This window comes from Somniosus microcephalus, unplaced genomic scaffold (assembly GCF_052327205.1).
Source record: "Somniosus microcephalus isolate GS21.2 unplaced genomic scaffold, FLI_Smic_1.0 unresolved_chr1, whole genome shotgun sequence".
Taxonomy (NCBI): Eukaryota; Metazoa; Chordata; class Chondrichthyes; order Squaliformes; family Somniosidae; genus Somniosus; species Somniosus microcephalus.
The window spans coordinates 67,940,215-67,962,386 of NW_028225179.1; the positions used below are offsets into that span (position 1 = coordinate 67,940,215).

A 22,172-nucleotide genomic window follows, 5' to 3' on the forward strand; every position below is an offset into this window, starting at 1 on the left:
TATAGAGAATAGCAGCCCCTGTGTATATTATAGAGAATAGCAGCCCCTGTGTATATTATAGAGAATAGCAGCCCCTGTGTATAATAGAGAGAATAGCAGCCCCTGTGTATATTATAGAGAATAGCAGCCCCTGTGTATATTATAGAGAATAGCAGCCCCTGGGTATATTATAAAGAATAGTGGCTCCTGTGTATATTACAGAGAATAGCAGCCCCTCTGTACATTGTAGAGAATAGCAGCCCCTGTGTAAATTATAGAGAATAGCTGCCCCTGTGTATATTATCGGGAATAGCAGCCCTTGCGAACATTATAGAGAATAGCAGCCCCTGTGTATATTATAGAGAATAGCAGCCCGAGTATATTATAGAGAATAGCAGCCCATGTGTATATTATAGGGAACAGCAGCCCCTGTGTATATTATAGGGAATAGCAGCCCCTTTGTTTATTATAGAGAATAGCAGCCCCCGTGTATATTATCGAGAATAGCAGCCCCTGTGTATATTATAGAGATTAGCAGCCCCTGTGTACATTATGGAGAATAACAGCCCCTGTGTATATTATAGAGAATAGCAGCTCCTGTGTATATTATAGAGAATACCAGCCCCTGTGTATCTTATAGAGAATGGCAGCCCCTGTGTATATTATAGAGAATAGCTGCCCCTGTGTATATTATAGAGAATAGCAGCCCCTATGTATAATATAGAGAATAGCAGCTCCTGTGTAGATTATAGAGAATCACAGTCCCCGATATATTTTAGAGAATACCAGCCCCTGTGTATCTTATAGAGAATAGCAGCCCCTGTGTATATTATAGAGAATAGCAGCCCGTGTATATTATAGAGAATAGCAGCCCCTTTGTATATTATAGAGAATATCAGCCGCTGTGTATATTATAGAGAATAGCAGCCCCGTGTATATTACAGAGAATAGCAGCCCCTCTGTATATTATAGAGAATAGCAGCCCCTGTGTATATTATAGAGAATAGCAGCTCCTGTGTATATTATAGAGAATATCAGTCCCTGTGTATATTATAGAGAGTAGCAGCCACTGTGAATAGTATATGGAATAGCAACCCCTGTGAATATTATAGAGAATAGCAGCCCCTATGTATATTATAGAGAATAGCAGCCACTGTGTATTTTATAGGGAATAGCATCCCCTGTGTATATTATAGAGAATAGCAGCCCCTGTGTATATTATAGAGAATAGCATCCCCTGTGTATGTTATAGAGAATAGCAGCCTCTGTGTATATTATGGAGACTTGTAGCCCCGTGTATATTATAGAGAATAGCTGCCCCTGTGTATGTTATAGCGAATAGCAGCCACTGTGAATATTATATGGAATAGCAGCCCCTGTGAATATTATAGAGAATAGCAGCCCCTATGTATATTATAGAGAATAGTAGCCCTGTGTATATTATACAGAATAGCAGCCCCTGTGTATATTATAGGGAATAGCAACCCCTGTGTATATTATAGGGAATAGCAGCCTCTGTGTATATTATAGAGAATAGCAGCCCCTGTGTATATCAGAGAGAATAGCAGCCTCTGTGTATATTATAGAGAATAGCAGCCCCTGTGTATATTATAGAGAATAGCAGCCTCTGTGTATATTATAGAGTAGCAGCCCCTGTGTATATTATAGAGAATAGCAGCCGCAGTGTAGATTATAGAGAATAGCAGCCCCTGTGTATATTATAGGGAATAGCAGCCCCTGTGAATATTATATGGAATAGCAGCCCCTGTGAATATTATAGAGAACAGCAGCCCCTGTGTATATTATAGGGAATAGCAGCCCCTGTGAATATTATAGAGAATAGCAGCCCCTGAGTATATGATAGACAATAGCAGCCCCTGTGTATATTATAGGGAATAGCAGCCCCTGTGTATATTATCGAGAATAGCAGCCCCTGTGTATCTTATATAGAATAGCAGCCCCTGTGTATATTATAGAGAATAGCAGCCCCTGTGTATATTATGGAGAATAGCAGCCCCTATGTATATTATAGAGAATAGCAGCTCCTGTGTAGATTATAGAGAATCACAGCCACTGTTATATTTTATAGAATACCAGCCCCTGTGTATCTTATAGAGAATAGCAGCCTCTGTGTATATTATAGAGAATAGCAGCCCCTGTGTATATTATAGAGAATAGCAGCCCGTGTATATTATAGAGAATAGCAGCCCCTGTGTATATTATAGGGAATAGCAGCCCCTGTGTATATTATAGGGAATAGCAGCCCCTGTGTTTATTATAGAGAATAGCAGCCCCTGTGTATATTATAGGGAATAGCAGCCCCCGTGTATATTATCGAGAATAGCAGCCCCAGTGTATATTATAGAGAGTAGCAGCCCCTGTGTAGATTCCAGAGAATAGCAGCCACTGTGTATATTATAGAGAATAGCAGCCCCTGTGTATATTATGGAGAATAACAGCCCCTGTGTATATTGTAGAGAATAGCAGCTCCTGTGTAGATTATAGAGAATAGCAGCACCTGTGTATATTATAGAGAATACCAGCCCCTGTGTATCTTATAGAGAATGGCAGCCCCTGTGTATATTATAGAGAATAGCAGCCCCTGTGTATATTATAGAGAATAGCAGCCCCTATGTATATTATGGAGAATAGCAGCTCCTGTGTAGATTATAGAGAATTACAGCCTCTGATATATTTTAGAGAATACCAGCCCCTGTGTATCTTATAGAGACTAGCAGCCTCTGTGTATATTATAGAGAATAGCAGCCCCTGTGTATATTATAGAGAATAGCAGCCCGTGTATATTATAGAGAATAGCAGCCCCTGTGTATATTATAGGGAATAGCAGCCCTTGTGTATATTATAGGGAATAGCAGCCCCTGTGTTTATTATAGAGAATAGCAGCCCCTGTGTATATTATAGGGAATAGCAGCCCCCGTGTATATTATCGAGAATAGCAGCCCCAGTGTATATTATAGAGAGTAGCAGCCCCTGTGTAGATTCCAGAGAATAGCAGCCACTGTGTATATTATAGACAATAGCAGCCCCTGTGTATATTATGGAGAATAACAGCCCCTGTGTATATTGTAGAGAATAGCAGCTCCTGTGTAGATTATAGAGAATAGCAGCACCTGTGTATATTATAGAGAATACCAGCCCCTGTGTATCTTATAGAGAATGGCAGCCCCTGTGTATATTATAGAGAATAGCAGCCCCTGTGTATATTATAGAGAATAGCAGCCCCTATGTATATTATGGAGAATAGCAGCTCCTGTGTAGATTATAGAGAATTACAGCCTCTGATATATTTTAGAGAATACCAGCCCCTGTGTATCTTATAGAGAATAGCAGCCTCTGTGTATGTTATAGAGAATAGCAGCCCCTGTGTATATTATAGAGAAAAGCAACCCGTGTATATTATAGAGAATAGCAGCCCCTTTGTATATCATAGAGAATATCAGCCGCTGTGTATATTATAGAGAATAGCAGCCCCGTGTATATTATAGAGAATAGCAGCCGCTGTGTATATTATAGAGAATAGCAGCCCCTGTGTATATTATAGAGAATAGCAGCCCCTGTGTATATTATAGAGAATAGCAGCCCCTATGTATATTATGGAGAATAGCAGCTCCTGTGTAGATTATAGAGAATTACAGCCTCTGATATATTTTAGAGAATACCAGCCCCTGTGTATCTTATAGAGAATAGCAGCCTCTGTGTATATTATAGAGAATAGCAGCCCCTGTGTATATTATAGAGAATAGCAGCCCGTGTATATTATAGAGAATAGCAGCCCCTGTGTATATTATAGGGAATAGCAGCCCTTGTGTATATTATAGGGAATAGCAGCCCCTGTGTTTATTATAGAGAATAGCAGCCCCTGTGTATATTATAGGGAATAGCAGCCCCCGTGTATATTATCGAGAATAGCAGCCCCAGTGTATATTATAGAGAGTAGCAGCCCCTGTGTAGATTCCAGAGAATAGCAGCCACTGTGTATATTATAGAGAATAGCAGCCCCTGTGTATATTATGGAGAATAACAGCCCCTGTGTATATTGTAGAGAATAGCAGCTCCTGTGTAGATTATAGAGAATAGCAGCACCTGTGTATATTATAGAGAATACCAGCCCCTGTGTATCTTATAGAGAATGGCAGCCCCTGTGTATATTATAGAGAATAGCAGCCCCTGTGTATATTATAGAGAATAGCAGCCCCTATGTATATTATGGAGAATAGCAGCTCCTGTGTAGATTATAGAGAATTACAGCCTCTGATATATTTTAGAGAATACCAGCCCCTGTGTATCTTATAGAGAATAGCAGCCTCTGTGTATGTTATAGAGAATAGCAGCCCCTGTGTATATTATAGAGAAAAGCAACCCGTGTATATTATAGAGAATAGCAGCCCCTTTGTATATCATAGAGAATATCAGCCGCTGTGTATATTATAGAGAATAGCAGCCCCGTGTATATTATAGAGAATAGCAGCCGCTGTGTATATTATAGAGAATAGCAGCCCCTGTGTATATTATAGAGAATAGCAGCCCCTGTGTATATTATAGAGAATAGCAGCCCCTGTGTATAATAGAGAGAATAGCAGCCCCTGTGTATATTATAGAGAATAGCAGCCCCTGTGTATATTATAGAGAATAGCAGCCCCTGTGTATATTATAGAGAATAGTGGCTCCTGTGTATATTACAGAGAATAGCAGCCCCTCTGTACATTGTAGAGAATAGCAGCCCCTGTGTAAATTATAGAGAATAGCTGCCCCTGTGTATATTATCGGGAATAGCAGCCCTTGCGAACATTATAGAGAATAGCAGCCCCTGTGTATATTATAGAGAATAGCAGCCCGAGTATATTATAGAGAATAGCAGCCCATGTGTATGTTATAGGGAACAGCAGCCCCTGTGTATATTATAGGGAATAGCAGCCCCTTTGTTTATTATAGAGAACAGCAGCCCCCGTGTATATTATCGAGAATAGCAGCCCCTGTGTATATTATAGAGAGTAGCAGCCCCTGTGTACATTATGGAGAATAACAGCCCCTGTGTATATTATAGGGAATAGCAGCTCCTGTGTATATTATAGAGAATACCAGCCCCTGTGTATCTTATAGAGAATGGCAGCCCCTGTGTATATTATAGAGAATAGCTGCCGCTGTGTATATTATAGAGAATAGCAGCCCCTATGTATATTATAGAGAATAGCAGCTCCTGTGTAGATTACAGAGAATCACAGTCCCCGATATATTTTAGAGAATACCAGCCCCTGTGTATCTTATAGAAAATAGCAGCCTCTGTGTATGTTATAGAGAATAGCAGCCCCTGTGTATATTATAGAGAATAGCAGCCCGTGTATATTATAGAGAATAGCAGCCCCTTTGTATATTATAGAGAATATCAGCCGCTGTGTATATTATGGAGACTTGTAGCCCCGTGTATATTATAGAGAATAGCTGCCCCTGTGTATGTTATAGCGAATAGCAGCCACTGTGAATATTATATGGAAAAGCAGCCCCTGTGAATATTATAGAGAATAGCAGCCCCTATGTATATTATAGAGAATAGAAGCCCCTGTGTATATTATACAGAATAGCAGCCCCTGTGTATATTATAGGGAATAGCAGCCCCTGTGTATATTATAGGGAATAGCAGCCTCTGTGTATATTATAGAGAATAGCAGCCCCTGTGTATATCAGAGAGAATAGCAGCCTCTGTGTATATTATAGAGAATAGCAGCCCCTGTGTATATTATAGAGAATAGCAGCCTCTGTGTATATTATAGAGAATAGCAGCCCCTGTGTATATTATAGAGAATAGCAGCCGCAGTGTAGATTATAGAGAATAGCAGCCCCTGTGTATATTATAGAGAATAGCAGCCCCTGTGAATATTATATGGAATAGCAGCCCCTGTGAATATTATAGAGAATAGCAGCCCCTGAGTATATTATAGGGAATAGCAGCCCCTGTGAATATTATATGGAATAGCAGCCCCTGTGAATATTATAGAGAACAGCAGCCCCTGTGTATATTATAGGGAATAGCAGCCCCTGTGAATATTATAGAGAATAGCAGCCCCTGAGTATATGATAGACAATAGCAGCCCCTGTGTATATTATAGGGAATAGCAGCCCCTGTGTATATTATCGAGAATAGCAGCCCCTGTGTATCTTATATAGAATAGCAGCCCCTGTGTATATTATAGAGAATAGCAGCCCCTGTGTATATTATGGAGAATAGCAGCCCCGATGTATATTATAGAGAATAGCAGCTCCTGTGTAGATTATAGAGAATCACAGCCGCTGTTATATTTTATAGAATACCAGCCCCTGTGTATCTTATAGAGAATAGCAGCCTCTGTGTATATTATAGAGAATAGCAGCCCCTGTGTATATTATAGAGAATAGCAGCCCGTGTATATTATAGAGAATAGCAGCCCCTGTGTATATTATAGGGAATAGCAGCCCCTGTGTATATTATAGGGAATAGCAGCCCCTGTGTCTATTATAGAGAATAGCAGCCCCTGTGTATATTATAGGGAATAGCAGCCACCTGTATATTATCGAGAATAGCAGCCCCTGTGTATATTATAGAGAGTAGCAGCTCCTGTGTAGATTCCAGAGAAGAGCAGCCACTGTGTATATTATAGAGAATAGCAGCCCCTGTGTATATTATGGAGAATAACAGCCCCTGTGTATGTTGTAGAGAATAGCAGCTCCTGTGTAGATTATAGAGAATAGCAGCACCTGTGTATATTATAGAGAATACCAGCCCCTGTGTATCTTATAGAGAATGGCAGCCCCTGTGTATATTATAGAGAATAGCAGCCCCTGTGTATATTATAGAGAATAGCAGCCCCTATGTATATTATAGAGAATAGCAGCTCCTGTGTAGATTATAGAGAATTACAGCCTCTGATATATTTTAGAGAATACCAGCCCCTGTGTATCTTATAGAGAATAGCAGCCTCTGTGTATGTTATAGAGAATAGCAGCCCCTGTGTATATTATAGAGAAAAGCAGCCCGTGTATATTATAGAGAATAGCAGCCCCTTTGTATATCATAGAGAATATCAGCCGCTGTGTATATTATAGAGAATAGCAGCCCCGTGTATATTATAGAGAATAGGAGCCGCTGTGTATATTATAGAGAATAGCAGCCCCTGTGTATATTATAGAGAATAGCAGCCCCTGTGTATATTATAGAGAATAGCAGCCCCTGTGTATAATAGAGAGAATAGCAGCCCCTGTGTATATTATAGAGAATAGCAGCCCCTGTGTATATTATAGAGAATAGCAGCCCCTGTGTATTTTATAGAGAATAGTGGCTCCTGTGTATATTACAGAGAATAGCAGCCCCTCTGTACATTGTAGAGAATAGCAGCCCCTGTGTAAATTATAGAGAATAGCTGCCCCTGTGTATATTATCGGGAATAGCAGCCCTTGCGAACATTATAGAGAATAGCAGCCCCTGTGTATATTATAGAGAATAGCAGCCCGAGTATATTATAGAGAATAGCAGCCCATGTGTATATTATAGGGAACAGCAGCCCCTGTGTATATTATAGGGAATAGCAGCCCCTTTGTTTATTATAGAGAATAGCAGCCCCCGTGTATATTATCGAGAATAGCAGCCCCTGTGTATATTATAGAGAGTAGCAGCCCCTGTGTACATTATGGAGAATAACAGCCCCTGTGTATATTATAGAGAATAGCAGCTCCTGTGTATATTATAGAGAATACCAGCCCCTGTGTATCTTATAGAGAATGGCAGCCCCTGTGTATATTATAGAGAATAGCTGCCCCTGTGTATATTATAGAGAATAGCAGCCCCTATGTATATTATAGAGAATAGCAGCTCCTGTGTAGATTATAGAGAATCACAGTCCCCGATATATTTTAGAGAATACCAGCCCCTGTGTATCTTATAGAAAATAGCAGCCTCTGTGTATGTTATAGAGAATAGCAGCCCCTGTGTATATTATAGAGAATAGCAGCCCGTGTATATTATAGAGAATAGCAGCCCCTTTGTATATTATAGAGAATATCAGCCGCTGTGTATATTATAGAGAATAGCAGCCCCGTGTATATTATAGAGAATAGCAGCCCCTGTGTATATTATAGAGAATAGCTGCCCCTGTGTATGTTATAGCGAATAGCAGCCACTGTGAATATTATATGGAAAAGCAGCCCCTGTGAATATTATAGAGAATAGCAGCCCCTATGTATATTATAGAGAATAGTAGCCCCTGTGTATATTATACAGAATAGCAGCCCCTGTGTATATTATAGGGAATAGCAGCCCCTGTGTATATTATAGGGAATAGCAGCCTCTGTGTATATTATAGAGAATAGCAGCCCCTGTGTATATCAGAGAGAATAGCAGCCTCTGTGTATATTATAGAGAATAGCAGCCCCTGTGTATATTATAGAGAATAGCAGCCTCTGTGTATATTATAGAGAATAGCAGCCCCTGTGTATATTATAGAGAATAGCAGCCGCAGTGTAGATTATAGAGAATAGCAGCCCCTGTGTATATTATAGAGAATAGCAGCCCCTGTGAATATTATATGGAATAGCAGCCCCTGTGAATATTATAGAGAATAGCAGCCCCTGTGTATATTATAGGGAATAGCAGCCCCTGTGTATATTATAGGGAATAGCAGCCCCTGTGAATATTATAGAGAATAGCAGCCCCTGAGTATATGATAGACAATAGCAGCCCCTGTGTATATTATAGGGAATAGCAGCCCCTGTGTATATTATCGAGAATAGCAGCCCCTGTGTATCTTATATAGAATCGCAGCCCCTGTGTATATTATAGAGAATAGCAGCCCCTGTGTATATTATGGAGAATAGCAGCCCCTATGTATATTATAGAGAATAGCAGCTCCTGTGTAGATTATAGAGAATCACAGCCACTGTTATATTTTATAGAATACCAGCCCCTGTGTATCATATAGAGAATAGCAGCCTCTGTGTATATTATAGAGAATAGCAGCCCCTGTGTATATTATAGAGAATAGCAGCCCGTGTATATTATAGAGAATAGCAGCCCCTGTGTATATTATAGGGAATAGCAGCCCCTGTGTATATTATAGGGAATAGCAGCCCCTGTGTTTATTATAGAGAATAGAAGCCCCTGTGTATATTATAGGTAATAGCAGCCACCTGTATATTATCGAGAATAGCAGCCCCTGTGTATATTATAGAGAGTAGCAGCCCCTGTGTAGATTCCAGAGAATAGCAGCCACTGTGTATATTATAGAGAATAGCAGCCCCTGTGTATATTATGGAGAATAACAGCCCCTGTGTATATTGTAGAGAATAGCAGCTCCTGTGTAGATTATAGAGAATAGCAGCACCTGTGTATATTATAGAGAATACCAGCCCCTGTGTATCTTATAGAGAATGGCAGCCCCTGTATATATTATAGAGAATAGCAGCCCCTGTGTATATTATAGAGAATAGCAGCCCCTATGTATATTATAGAGAATAGCAGCTCCTGTGTAGATTATAGAGAATTACAGCCTCTGATATATTTTAGAGAATACCAGCCCCTGTGTATCTTATAGAGAATAGCAGCCTCTGTGTATGTTATAGAGAATAGCAGCCCCTGTGTATATTATAGAGAAAAGCAGCCCATGTATATTATAGAGAATAGCAGCCCCTTTGTATATCATAGAGAATATCAGCCGCTGTGTATATTATAGAGAATAGCAGCCCCGTGTATATTATAGAGAATAGGAGCCGCTGTGTATATGATAGAGAATAGCAGCGCCTGTGTATATTATAGAGAATAGCAGCCCCTGTGTATATTATAGAGAATAGCAGCCCCTGTGTATAATAGAGAGAATAGCAGCCCCTGTGTATATTATAGAGAATAGCAGCCCCTGTGTATATTATAGAGAATAGCAGCCCCTGTGTATATTATAGAGAATAGTGGCTCCTGTGTATATTACAGAGAATAGCAGCCCCTCTGTACATTGTAGAGAATAGCAGCCCCTGTGTAAATTATAGAGAATAGCTGCCCCTGTGTATATTATCGGGAATAGCAGCCCTTGCGAACATTATAGAGAATAGCAGCCCCTGTGTATATTATAGAGAATAGCAGCCCGAGTATATTATAGAGAATAGCAGCCCATGTGTATATTATAGGGAACAGCAGCCCCTGTGTATATTATAGGGAATAGCAGCCCCTTTGTTTATTATAGAGAATAGCAGCCCCCGTGTATATTATCGAGAATAGCAGCCCCTGTGTATATTATAGAGAGTAGCAGCCCCTGTGTACATTATGGAGAATAACAGCCCCTGTGTATATTATAGAGAATAGCAGCTCCTGTGTATATTATAGAGAATACCAGCCCCTGTGTATCTTATAGAGAATGGCAGCCCCTGTGTATATTATAGAGAATAGCTGCCCCTGTGTATATTATAGAGAATAGCAGCCCCTATGTATAATATAGAGAATAGCAGCTCCTGTGTAGATTATAGAGAATCACAGTCCCCGATATATTTTAGAGAATACCAGCCCCTGTGTATCTTATAGAGAATAGCAGCCTCTGTGTATGTTATAGAGAATAGCAGCCCCTGTGTATATTATAGAGAATAGCAGCCCGTGTATATTATAGAGAATAGCAGCCCCTTTGTATATTATAGAGAATATCAGCCGCTGTGTATATTATAGAGAATAGCAGCCCCGTGTATATTATAGAGAATAGCAGCCCCTGTGTATATTATAGAGAAAAGCAGCCCCTGTGTATATTATAGAGAATAGCAGCCCCTGTGTATATTATAGAGAATAGCAGCCCCTGTGTATAATAGAGAGAATAGCAGCCCCTGTGTATATTATAGAGAATAGCAGCCCCTGTGTATATTATAGAGAATAGCAGCCCCTGTGTATATTATAGAGAATAGCGGCTCCTGTGTATATTACAGAGAATAGCAGCCCCTGCGAACATTATAGAGAATAGCAGCCACTGTGTATATTATAGAGAATAGCAGCCCGAGTATATTATAGAGAATAGCAGCCCATGTGTATATTATAGGGAACAGCAGCCCCTGTGTATATTATAGGGAATAGCATCCCCCATGTATATTATCGAGAATAGCAGCCCCTGTGTATATTATAGAGAGTAGCAGCCCCTGTGTAGATTATAGAGAATAGCAGCCACTGTGTATATTATAGAGAATAGCTGCCCCTGTGTACATTATGGAGATTAACAGCCCCTGTGTATATTATAGAGAATAGCAGCTCCTGTGTATATTATAGAGAATAGCTGCCCCTGTGTATATTATAGAGAATAGCAGCCCCTATGTATATTATAGAGAATAGCAGCTCCTGTGTAGATTATAGAGAATCACAGTCCCCGATATATTTTAGAGAATACCAGCCCCTGTGTATCTTATAGAAAATAGCAGCCTCTGTGTATGTTATAGAGAATAGCAGCCCCTGTGTATATTATAGAGAATAGCAGCCCGTGTATATTATAGAGAATAGCAGCCCCTTTGTATATTATAGAGAATATCAGCCGCTGTGTATATTATAGAGAATAGCAGCCCCGTGTATATTATAGAGAATAGCAGCCCCTGTGTATATTATAGAGAATAGCAGCCTCTGTGTATATTATGGAGACTTGTAGCCCCGTGTATATTATAGAGAATAGCTGCCCCTGTGTATGTTATAGCGAATAGCAGCCACTGTGAATATTATATGGAAAAGCAGCCCCTGTGAATATTATAGAGAATAGCAGCCCCTATGTATATTATAGAGAATAGTAGCCCCTGTGTATATTATACAGAATAGCAGCCCCTGTGTATATTATAGGGAATAGCAGCCCCTGTGTATATTATAGGGAATAGCAGCCTCTGTGTATATTATAGAGAATAGCAGCCCCTGTGTATATCAGAGAGAATAGCAGCCTCTGTGTATATTATAGAGAATAGCAGCCCCTGTGTATATTATAGAGAATAGCAGCCTCTGTGTATATTATAGAGAATAGCAGCCCCTGTGTATATTATAGAGAGTAGCAGCCGCAGTGTAGATTATAGAGAATAGCAGCCCCTGTGTATATTATAGAGAATAGCAGCCCCTGTGAATATTATATGGAATAGCAGCCCCTGTGAATATTATAGAGAATAGCAGCCCCTGAGTATATTATAGGGAATAGCAGCCCCTGTGAATATTATATGGAATAGCAGCCCCTGTGAATATTATAGAGAACAGCAGCCCCTGTGTATATTATAGGGAATAGCAGCCCCTGTGAATATTATAGAGAATAGCAGCCCCTGAGTATATGATAGACAATAGCAGCCCCTGTGTATATTATAGGGAATAGCAGCTCCTGTGTAGATTATAGAGAATCACAGCCGCTGTTATATTTTATAGAATACCAGCCCCTGTGTATCTTATAGAGAATAGCAGCCTCTGTGTATATTATAGAGAATAGCAGCCCCTGTGTATATTATAGAGAATAGCAGCCCGTGTATATTATAGAGAATAGCAGCCCCTGTGTATATTATAGGGAATAGCAGCCCCTGTGTATATTATAGGGAATAGCAGCCCCTGTGTTTATTATAGAGAATAGCAGCCCCTGTGTATATTATAGGGAATAGCAGCCACCTGTATATTATCGAGAATAGCAGCCCCTGTGTATATTATAGAGAGTAGCAGCCCCTGTGTAGATTCCAGAGAATAGCAGCCACTGTGTATATTATAGAGAATAGCAGCCCCTGTGTATATTATGGAGAATAACAGCCCCTGTGTATATTGTAGTGAATAGCAGCTCCTGTGTAGATTATAGAGAATAGCAGCACCTGTGTATATTATAGAGAATACCAGCCCCTGTGTATCTTATAGAGAATGGCAGCCCCTGTGTATATTATAGAGAATAGCAGCCCCTGTGTATATTATAGAGAATAGCAGCCCCTATGTATATTATCGAGAATAGCAGCTCCTGTGTAGATTATAGAGAATTACAGACTCTGATATATTTTAGAGAATACCAGCCCCTGTGTATCTTATAGAGAATAGCAGCCTCTGTGTATGTTATAGAGAATAGCAGCCCCTGTGTATATTATAGAGAAAAGCAGCCCGTGTATATTATAGAGAATAGCAGCCCCTTTGTATATCATAGAGAATATCAGCCGCTGTGTATATTATAGAGAATAGCAGCCCCGTGTATATTGTAGAGAATAGGAGCCGCTGTGTATATTATAGAGAATAGCAGCCCCTGTGTATATTATAGAGAATAGCAGCCCCTGTGTATATTATAGAGAATAGCAGCCCCTGTGTATAATAGAGAGAATAGCAGCCCCTGTGTATATTATAGAGAATAGCAGCCCCTGTGTATATTATAGAGAATAGCAGCCCCTGGGTATATTATAAAGAATAGTGGCTCCTGTGTATATTACAGAGAATAGCAGCCCCTCTGTACATTGTAGAGAATAGCAGCCCCTGTGTAAATTATAGAGAATAGCTGCCCCTGTGTATATTATCGGGAATAGCAGCCCTTGCGAACATTATAGAGAATAGCAGCCCCTGTGTATATTATAGAGAATAGCAGCCCGAGTATATTATAGAGAATAGCAGCCCATGTGTATATTATAGGGAACAGCAGCCCCTGTGTATATTATAGGGAATAGCAGCCCCTTTGTTTATTATAGAGAATAGCAGCCCCCGTGTATATTATCGAGAATAGCAGCCCCTGTGTATATTATAGAGATTAGCAGCCCCTGTGTACATTATGGAGAATAACAGCCCCTGTGTATATTATAGAGAATAGCAGCTCCTGTGTATATTATAGAGAATACCAGCCCCTGTGTATCTTATAGAGAATGGCAGCCCCTGTGTATATTATAGAGAATAGCTGCCCCTGTGTATATTATAGAGAATAGCAGCCCCTATGTATAATATAGAGAATAGCAGCTCCTGTGTAGATTATAGAGAATCACAGTCCCCGATATATTTTAGAGAATACCAGCCCCTGTGTATCTTATAGAGAATAGCAGCCCCTGTGTATATTATAGAGAATAGCAGCCCGTGTATATTATAGAGAATAGCAGCCCCTTTGTATATTATAGAGAATATCAGCCGCTGTGTATATTATAGAGAATAGCAGCCCCGTGTATATTATAGAGAATAGCAGCCCCTGTGTATATTATAGAGAAAAGCAGCCCCTGTGTATATTATAGAGAATAGCAGCCCCTGTGTATATTATAGAGAATAGCAGCCCCTGTGTATAATAGAGAGAATAGCAGCCCCTGTGTATATTATAGAGAATAGCAGCCCCTGTGTATATTATAGAGAATAGCAGCCCCTGTGTATATTATAGAGAATAGCAGCTCCTGTGTATATTACAGAGAATAGCAGCCCTTGCGAACATTATAGAGAATAGCAGCCGCTGTGTATATTATAGAGAATAGCAGCCCGAGTATATTATAGAGAATAGCAGCCCATGTGTATATTATAGGGAACAGCAGCCCCTGTGTATATTATAGGGAATAGCAGCCCCGGTGTATATTATCGAGAATAGCAGCCCCTGTGTATATTATAGAGAGTAGCAGCCCCTGTGTAGATTATAGAGAACAGCAGCCACTGTGTATATTATAGAGAATAGCTGCCCCTGTGTACATTATGGAGAATAACAGCCCCTGTGTATATTATAGAGAATAGCAGCTCCTGTGTAGATTATAGAGAATAGCAGCCCCTGTGTATATTATAGAGAATACCAGCCCCTGTGTATCTTATAGAGAATAGCAGCCCCTGTGTATATTATAGAGAATAGCAGCCCCTGTGTATATTATAGAGAATAGCAGCCCCTATGTATATTATAGAGAATAGCAGCTCCTGTGTAGATTATAGAGAATCACAGCCCCTGTTATATTTTAGAGAATACCAGCCCCTGTGTATCTTATAGAGAATAGCAGCCTCTGTGTATATTATAGAGAATAGCAGCCCCTGTGTATATTATAGTGAATATCAGCCGCTGTGTATATTATAGAGAATAGCAGCCCCGTGTATATTATAGAGAATAGCAGCCCCTGTGTATATTATAGAGAATAGCAGCCCCTGTGTATATTAAAGTGAATATCAGCCGCTGTGTATATTATAGAGAATAGCAGCCCCGTGTATATTATAGAGAATAGCAGCCCCTGTGTATATTATAGAGAATAGCAGCCCCTGTGTATATTATAAAGAATAGCAGCCCATGTGTATATTATAGAGAGAATAGCAGCCCCTGTGTTTATTATAGAGAATAGCAGCCCCTGTGTATAATAGAGAGAATAGCAGCCCCTGTGTATATTATAGAGAATAGCAGCCCCTGTGTACATTGTAGAGAATAGCAGCCCCTGTGTATATTGTAGAGAATAGCAGCCCCTGTGTATAATATAGAGAATAGCAGCCCCTGTGAATATTATAGAGAATAGCAGCCCCTATGTATATTATAGAGAATAGCAGCCCCTGTGTACATTGTAGAGAATAGCAGCCCCTGTGTATATTATGGAGAATTGCAGCCCCTGTGTATATTATCGGGAATAGCAGACCCTGCGTACATTATAGAGAATAGCAGCCCCTGTGTACATTATAGAGAATAGCAGCCGCTGTGTATATTAGAGAGAATAGCAGCCTCTGTGTATATTATAGAGAATAGCAGCCACTGTGTATATTATAGAGAATAGCAGCCCCTGTGAATATTAAAGAGAATAGCAGCCCCTCTGTACATTGTAGAGAATAGCAGCCCCTGTGTAAATTATAGAGAATAGCTGCCGCTGTGTATATTATCGGGAATAGCAGACCCTGCGTACATTATAGAGAATAGCAGCCCCTGTGTACATTATAGAGAATAGCAGCCGCTGTGTATATTAGAGAGAATAGCAGCCCCTGTGTATATTATAGAGAATAGCAGCCCCTGTGTATATTATAAAGAATAGTGGCTCCTGTGTATATTACAGAGAATAGCAGCCCCTCTGTACATTGTAGAGAATAGCAGCCCCTGTGTAAATTATAGAGAATAGCTGCCCCTGTGTATATTATCGGGAATAGCAGCCCTTGCGAACATTATAGAGAATAGCAGCCCCTGTGTATATTATAGAGAATAGCAGCCCGAGTATATTATAGAGAATAGCAGCCCATGTGTATATTATAGGGAACAGCAGCCCCTGTGTATATTATAGGGAATAGCAGCCCCTTTGTTTATTATAGAGAATAGCAGCCCCCGTGTATATTATCGAGAATAGCAGCCCCTGTGTATATTATAGAGATTAGCAGCCCCTGTGTACATTATGGAGAATAACAGCCCCTGTGTATATTATAGAGAATAGCAGCTCCTGTGTATATTATAGAGAATACCAGCCCCTGTGTATCTTATAGAGAATGGCAGCCCCTGTGTATATTATAGAGAATAGCTGCCCCTGTGTATATTATAGAGAATAGCAGCCCCTATGTATAATATAGAGAATAGCAGCTCCTGTGTAGATTATAGAGAATCACAGTCCCCGATATATTTTAGAGAATACCAGCCCCTGTGTATCTTATAGAGAATAGCAGCCTCTGTGTATGTTATAGAGAATAGCAGCCCCTGTGTATATTATAGAGAATAGCAGCCCATGTATATTATAGAGAATAGCAGCCCCTTTGTATATTATAGAGAATATCAGCCGCTGTGTATATTATAGAGAATAGCAGCCCCGTGTATATTATAGAGAATAGCAGCCCCTGTGTATATTATAGAGAAAAGCAGCCCCTGTGTATATTATAGAGAATAGCAGCCCCTGTGTATATTATAGAGAATAGCAGCCCCTGTGTATAATAGAGAGAATAGCAGCCCCTGTGTATATTATAGAGAATAGCAGCCCCTGTGTATATTATAGAGAATAGCAGCCCCTGTGTATATTATAGAGAATAGCGGCTCCTGTGTATATTACAGAGAATAGCAGCCCTTGCGAACATTATAGAGAATAGCAGCCGCTGTGTATATTATAGAGAATAGCAGCCCGAGTATATTATAGAGAATAGCAGCCCATGTGTATATTATAGGGAACAGCAGCCCCTGTGTATATTATAGGGAATAGCAGCCCCGGTGTATATTATCGAGAATAGCAGCCCCTGTGTATATTATAGAGAGTAGCAGCCCCTGTGTAGATTATAGAGAATAGCAGCCACTGTGTATATTATAGAGAATAGCTGCCCCTGTGTACATTATGGAGAATAACAGCCCCTGTGTATATTATAGAGAATAGCAGCTCCTGTGTAGATTATAGAGAATAGCAGCCCCTGTGTATATTATAGAGAATACCAGCCCCTGTGTATCTTATAGAGAATAGCAGCCCCTGTGTATATTATAGAGAATAGCAGCCCCTGTGTATATTATAGAGAATAGCAGCCCCTATGTATATTATAGAGAATAGCAGCTCCTGTGTAGATTATAGAGAATCACAGCCCCTGTTATATTTTAGAGAATACCAGCCCCTGTGTATCTTATAGAGAATAGCAGCCTCTGTGTATATTATAGAGAATAGCAGCCCCTGTGTATATTATAGTGAATATCAGCCGCTGTGTATATTATAGAGAATAGCAGCCCCGTGTATATTATAGAGAATAGCAGCCCCTGTGTATATTATAGAGAATAGCAGCCCCTGTGTATATTATAGTGAATATCAGCCGCTGTGTATATTATAGAGAATAGCAGCCCCGTGTATATTATAGAGAATAGCAGCCCCTGTGTATATTATAGAGAATAGCAGCCCCTGTGTATATTATAAAGAATAGCAGCCCATGTGTATATTATAGAGAGAATAGCAGCCCCTGTGTTTATTATAGAGAATAGCAGCCCCTGTGTATAATAGAGAGAATAGCAGCCCCTGTGTATATTATAGAGAATAGCAGCCCCTGTGTACATTGTAGAGAATAGCAGCCCCTGTGTATATTGTAGAGAATAGCAGCCCCTGTGTATAATATAGAGAATAGCAGCCCCTGTGAATATTATAGAGAATAGCAGCCCCTATATATATTATAGAGAATAGCAGCCCCTGTGTACATTGTAGAGAATAGCAGCCCCTGTGTATATTATGGAGAATAGCAGCCCCTGTGTATATTATCGGGAATAGCAGACCCTGCGTACATTATAGAGAATAGCAGCCCCTGTGTACATTATAGAGAATAGCAGCCGCTGTGTATATTAGAGAGAATAGCAGCCTCTGTGTATATTATAGAGAATAGCAGCCACTGTGTATATTATAGAGAATAGCAGCCCCTGTGAATATTAAAGAGAATAGCAGCCCCTGTGTATATTATAGAGAATAGCAGCCTCTGTGTATATTATAGAGAATAGCAGCCCCTGTGTATATTATAGAGAATAGCAGCCGCTGTGTATATTAGAGAGAATAGCAGCCCCTGTGTATATTATAGAGAATAGCAGCCCCTGTGTATATTAAGGAGAATACCAGCCCCTGTGTATATTATAGAGAATAGCAGCTCCTGTGTAGATTATAGAGAATAACAGCCCCTGTGTATATTATAGAGTATACCAGACCCTGTGTATCTTATAGAGAATAGCAGCCCCTGTGCATATTAAAGAGAATAGCAGCCCGTATATATTATAGAGAATAACAGCCCCTTTGTATATTATAGAGAATAGCAGCCCCTGAATATATTATAGAAAATAGCAACCCCTGTGTATATCATAGAGAATAGCAGCCTCTGTATATATTATAGAGAATAGCAGCCCCTGTGTATATTATTGAGAATAGCAGTCCCTGTGTATATTATAGAGAATACCAGCCCCTGTGTATATTATAGAGAATAGCAGCCCCTGTGTATATTATAGAGAATAGCAGTCCCTGTGTATATTATAGAGAATACCAGCCCTTGTGTATATTATAGAGAATAGCAGTCCCTGTGTATATTATAGAGAATAGCAGCCCCTGTATATATCATAGTGAATAGCAGCCCCTGTGTATATTATAGAGAGTAGCAGCCCCTGTGTATATTAGAGAGAATAGCAGCCTTTGTGTATATTATAGAGAACAGCAGCCCCTGTGTATATTATACAGAATAGCAGCCCCTGTGTATATTATAGAGAATAGCGCCCCCGTGTATATTATAGAGAATAGCTGCCCCTGAGTATATTATAGAGAATAGCAGCCCCTGTGTATATTATAGAGAAAAGCAGCCCCTGTGTATATTAGAGAGAATAGCGCCCCCCTGCGTATATTATAGAGAATAGCTGCCCCTGAGTCTATTATAGAGAATAGCAGCCCCTGTGTATATTTTAGAGAATAGCAGCCCCTGTGTATATTATAGAGAAAAGCGCCCCTGTGTATATTATAGAGAATAGCAGCCCCTGTGTATATTATAGAGAATAGCAGCCCCTGTGTCTATTATAGAGAATAGCGCCCCTGTGTATATTATAGAGAATAGCAGCCCCTGTGTATATTATAGAGAATAGAAGCCCCTGTGTACATGATAGAGGATAGCAGTCCCTGTGTATAACATAGAGAATAGCAGTCCCTGTGTATATTATAGAGAATAGCAGCCCCTGTGTATAATATAGAGAATAGCAGGCTCTGTTTATATCATAAAGAATAGCAGCCCCTGTGTATAATATAGAGAATAGCAGCCCCTGTGTATATTATAGAGAATCGCAACCCCTGTGTATATTATAGAGAAATGCTGCCCCTGTGTATATTATAGAGAATAGCAGCCCCTGTGTATATTATATAGAATAGCAGCCCGTGTATATTATAGAGAATAGCAGCCCCTGTGTATATTATAGAGAATAGCAGCCCCATGTATATTATAGGGAATAGCAGCCCCTGTGTATATTATAGAGAATAGCAGCCCCTGTGTAGATTGTAGAGAATAGCAGCCGGTGTGTATATTATAGAGAATAGCAGTCCCTGTGAATATTATAGAGAATAGCAGCCCCTGTGTATATTATAGAGAGTAGCAGCCCCTGTGTATATTAGGGAGAATAGCAGCCTCTGTGTATATTATAGAGAATAGCTGCCCCTGTATATATTATAGAGAACAGCAGCCCCTGTGTATATTATAGCGAATAGCAGCCCCTGTGTATATTATAGAGAATACCAACCCCTGTGTATATTATAGAGAATAGCAGCCCCTGTGTATATTATAGAGAATAGCAGTCCCTGTGTATATTATAGAGAATACCAGCCCTTGTGTATATTATAGAGAATAGCAGTCCCTGTGTATATTATAGAGAATAGCAGCCCCTGTATATATCATAGAGGATAGCAGCCTCTGTGTATATTATAGAGAATAGCAGCCCCTGTGTATATTATAGAGAATAGCAGCCCCTGTGTATATTATAGAGAATAGCAGTCCCTGTGTATATTATAGAGAATACCAGCCCTTGTGCATATTATAGAGAATAGCAGTCCCTGTGTATATTATAGAGAATAGCAGCCCCTGTGTATATTATAGAGAATAGCAGTCCCTGTGTATATTATAGAGAATACCAGCCCTTGTGTATATTATAGAGAATAGCAGCCCCTGTATATATTATAGAGAATAGCAGCCCCTGTGAATATTATAGAGAATAGCAGCCCCTGTGTATATTATAGAGAATAGCAGCCTCTGTATACATTATAGAGAATAGCAGCCCCTGTGTATATTATAGGGAATAGCAGCCCCTGTGTATATTATAGAGAATAGCAGCCCCTGTGTATATTATAGAGAACAGCAGTCCCTGTGTATATTATAGAGAATAGCAGCCCCTGTGTATATTATAGAGAATAGCAGCCCCAGTGTCTATTATAGAGAATAGCAGCCCCTGTGTATATTATAGAGAATAGCATCCCTGTGTATATTATAGAGAATAGCAGCCCCAGTGTCTATTATAGAGAATAGCAGCCCCTGTGTATATTATAGAGAATAGCAGCCCCCAGTGTCTATTATAGAGAATAGCAGCTCCTGTGTATATTATAGAGAATAGCAGCCCCTGTGTATATTATAGAGAATAGCAACCCCTGTGTATATTATAGAGAATAGCAGCCCCTGTGTATAGTATAGAGAATAGCAGCCCCTGTGTATATTATAGAGAATAGCAGCCCCTGTGTATAATATAGAGAATAGCAGCCCCTGTGTACATTATAGGGAATAGCAGCCCCTTTGTATATTATAGAGAATAGCTGCCCTCCTTATTGGGTGAGAAAGCTTGAAGGAGCAGTCTCTTGAGGTGTGCAGCATCTTTAATACTTATCCGGAGCTTTACCCTGTTTCCCTCGGCCCAAAGCGACATCGAGGCCTTGTGGACCTGTGAGGAGGAAACACAAAAAAATCTTCTTTTAGCTGGTCATATCGATTCATCTCAACTCGTGGACCTGCTCATTCTGGATTAAAGTCTCTCTGGGGCAGTGAGGGCCTGTGACTGGGAAAGGAATGATATTCCTCACTGTCCCTCACTCTGTCCCTGTCCCTGGCTCTGTCTCGCTCTCTGTCCCTGTCCCTGACTGTCTTACATAGAAACATAGAAGATAGGAGCAGGAGTAGGCCATTCGGCCCTTCGAGCCTGCTCCGCCATTCAACGAGATCATGGCTGATCATCCAAACCCTAGCACCCGGTCCCTACACTGACAGCCATCCCACCCAAGCCCTATCCCGGTAACCCCACGTATTTAATCCCCCCTAACACTAAGGGCCAATTTTTTATCATGGCCAATCAACCTAACCCGCACATCTTTCTCTGACTCTCTCTCTGTCCCTGACTCTCTCTCTCTCTCTCTGTCCCTGACTCTGTCTCTCTCTGTCTCTCTCTCTGTCCCTGACTCTCTCTCTCTCTCTCTGTCCCTGACTCTGTCTCTCTCTCTGTCCCTGACTCTCTCTCTCTCTCTCTGTCCCTGACTCTGTCTCTCTCTCTGTCCCTGACTCTGTCTCTCTACCTGTCCCTGACTCTGTCTCTCTCTCTCTCTCTGTCTCCCTCTCTCTCTCTCTCTCTGTCTCTCTCTCTGTCCCTGACTCTGTCTCTCTCTGTCTCTCTCTCTGTCCCTGACTCTCTCTCTCTCTCTCTCTCTGTCTCTCTCGCTGTCCCTGACTCTGTCTCTCTCTCTCTCTCTCTCTCTGTCCCTGACTCTCTCTCTCTCTCTCTCTCTGTCTCTCTCGCTGTCCCTGACTCTGTCTCTCTCTGTCTCTCTCTCTCTGTCCCTGACTCTGTCTCTCTCTCTGTCCC

At 40.5% G+C, this 22,172-nt stretch overlaps 1 protein-coding gene across 1 annotated transcript in view; it reads right to left on the reverse strand.

Annotated features, from left to right (window-relative positions):
* Positions 1 to 21,262, reverse strand: part of LOC147095463 (uncharacterized) — a 124,083-nt gene extending 102,821 nt beyond the window's left edge. The window contains exon 1 of the mRNA XM_085973642.1: positions 21,219 to 21,262. The gene's annotated coding sequence lies outside the window, so the exon portion shown is untranslated. The remainder of the gene's footprint in view (positions 1 to 21,218) is intronic.
* Positions 21,263 to 22,172: the final 910 nt, after the last annotated feature.